This window comes from Tachyglossus aculeatus, assembly GCF_015852505.1.
Source record: "Tachyglossus aculeatus isolate mTacAcu1 chromosome 12 unlocalized genomic scaffold, mTacAcu1.pri SUPER_6_unloc_2, whole genome shotgun sequence".
Classification (NCBI taxonomy): Eukaryota; Metazoa; Chordata; class Mammalia; order Monotremata; family Tachyglossidae; genus Tachyglossus; species Tachyglossus aculeatus.
The window spans coordinates 13,737,670-13,740,550 of NW_024044829.1; positions in this window are offsets into that span (position 1 = coordinate 13,737,670).

A 2,881-nucleotide genomic window follows, 5' to 3' on the forward strand; every position below is an offset into this window, starting at 1 on the left:
CGACTTGCCCAAGGTCACACATCAGACGAGTGTCAAAGCTGGGATTAGAACCCACTTCCTTCTGACTCCCAGGCCAGTGCTCTATACAATATGCCATGCTGCTTCTCAACCCACCTGCTGCTAGAGTTTGGGGTTTGTTTCCTGGATGAACACTACTACCTACTCTAATTTACCAAAAGAACAACAACAAAAAACTCTACCCAAAGCCCCCCAAACAGTAGAATTATTCATAGTGTCTTTGTCCTAGCGTTCTATTAGACCATTTGTGTCTGGCTATAATCAGTGGAGGGTATCTCTGCCCAGAGGGATAATATAATAAAAATGTCTGAGATGCTGCACAGAGAGGATGTTTATGCCTTTTTCATGGTATTTGTTAAACACTTACTATGGGCCAAGCACTGTTCTAAACACTGGGGTAGATACAAGGTAATCAGGCTGTCCCACATGGGGCTCACAGTCTTAATCCCTATTTTACAGATGAGGTAACTGAGGCATGTAGACGTTAACTGACTTGGACTTGGACTTAGATTTAGGACTTGGACACCTCCTTCTCTTGCCTACTGCGCTACAGCTATGTGAATACACCCAATAAAGAGGCAGAACTGATCACTCTGTCTCGGTGTCTGGTCTTCGGCTCGTCGCCCAGTCTAAATGACTTAGCTAAGGTCACACAGCAAGCAAGTGGTGGAGTCAACATTAGAACTCACATTCTCTGACTTACAGGCCCGTTCTCTTTCCACTTAGCCACCTTACCTCAGGATAATTTCAATTGGAGTTTTCTGCAGTTCACCAAGTCTAGGTGGGACTTGCAAAGGGTGCAATTAGTTAGAGTGGTCTAAAAAAGAGCAGTTCAGGCTGTTAGCATATTGAGGGTCAATCATGCTATTTGAAAAATGGCACCCAGCTTCCCAGAGGGACAACTGCTGAGAGCATTGCTGAATTTTTCAGTTTCTCCGCATATTCTCTCCCACTGAGGGAAGCTTTGAGATGATAAATCAAAGTCCTCTAACTGCCAAGAGAGGAAAAACATACAAACAAGAATGATAGAAAACTGGGGTGAACTCATCAGTGTTCAATTCCTAACTGAAACTTACCACTTAAACTCAGTACCAACCTCCCAGGTGAATGCCCATTTTGGACTTTTCTGATGTTTCTGGAACTCTAACCAGGCGTATTGTCTCCCGAAGGAAGATCATCTGGCTCTATGTCTTACCTATTGTCTCACAATAGGGGTTATTGAATGGGGAAAGGGAGTGGGCCAAAGAGTGTGGATGGATCAGAAACTGATGAGCATCAGTTAATCAAAAAGTTTTATTGAGCACTTACTAGATGTGGAGCACTGTATTAAGCGATTTAGAAAGTACAATACAAGAGTTGGTAGATGTGATGACTGCTCACAAGGAATTTATACCTACAGAAGCAAGGCCTGCTGATGGTAGACCAGACTATCCCCTTTTTAGCAATCAATCAATGATATTTATTGTTTACTGTGTGCAGAGAGCTGGACTAAGTAATTGGGTGAGAATAAGGGAGAGACGTAGCATGGCCTAGTGGAAAGACCAAGAGCCTGGGAGTCAGAGGACCTGAGTTCTAATTCCACCTCGGCCACTTGCCTGCTATGTGACCTTGGGCAAATCACTTAACTTCCTGTGCTTCAGTTCCCTCATCTGCAAAATGGGGATTCACTGCCTGTTCTCCCTCCCACTTAGACTGTGAGGCCCATGTAGGACCTGGTCAGTGCTTAGTACAGTGCCTTGGCAAACAGTAAGCTCTTAAAAATACCAGAATTATTATTATTATTATCTTGTATCTACACAAGTATTTAGCACTGTGCTTGATGCTGATACTGAAGATACAAAAACTGAACCAAAAAATGGTGACAGACTGTGGGTGGGTCTCATGGCTGTGGGGGTGCGGGAATGTAGGAGCGGGACATTGGTCCCAGTGGATCGTGCTAGGGTGTCTCGTGCTCTGTGCATCTTTGGTGCTAGAATGTTGTAAACTGCGCAGGCTCTCCACCAAAACTATCGTGGTCCCCAGCTCCAGATTGCTCTAGGCGTTCAGAGGGGGTGAAGGGGTGGAGTGTGGGAAGAGTGCCCTATCTGTGAATTCACCCCCTCATTCCGCCTGAGCAAGTACACAGAACTGCTACACTACAAGTTCGCGGAACGGGAGTTGTCCCAAACAGATAAACATCCTGGGAATATGGGGAGAGCTAACTGGTACGAGGGGGCTTCGTATATAAGAGGTATTGCTGCTATTTTTAGTTGTAGGTGTTTAGTCTGAACCCTACAGAGCCTGCCCTGCTAATTAGGGCTAATTAGGACTTGGACACTTCCTTCTCTTGCTTACTGAGCTACAGCTATGTGGATACACCCAATAAAGAGGCAGAACTGATCACTCTGGCTCGGTGTCTGTTCGTTGGCTTGTCTCCCTCTGGTCAGCGACCCAAACTGAGTTGGGGAGCATCTACCTACAGGGCCTCATGTGAAACAGGAACCGACCTGATTGATTTGTATCTATATCAGCACTTAGAACAGTGCCTGACACATAGTAATTGCTTAGCAAATACCATTGAAAAATAATTCCATTTTATCCTTCCGATTTCTTGTTGACACTTGAACGAAGTGACTCATATCTCTAATGTCCCTGGAGAATGAATATGAAAAAAGATAAGGCAAAGAATCAATAAATCTATTTACTGAGCACCTACTGTGTGCAGAGCCCTGTACAAATAACCTAGAAGAGTATAATATAACAGATATGGTAGACATATTTCCTGCTCACGACAAGATTATGTTCTGAAGGGGTAAACAGTAGAATCAAGTAGAACTATTATGGAATGAAGAAATTCCTGTGAATTTTATCCTCAAAATTATGG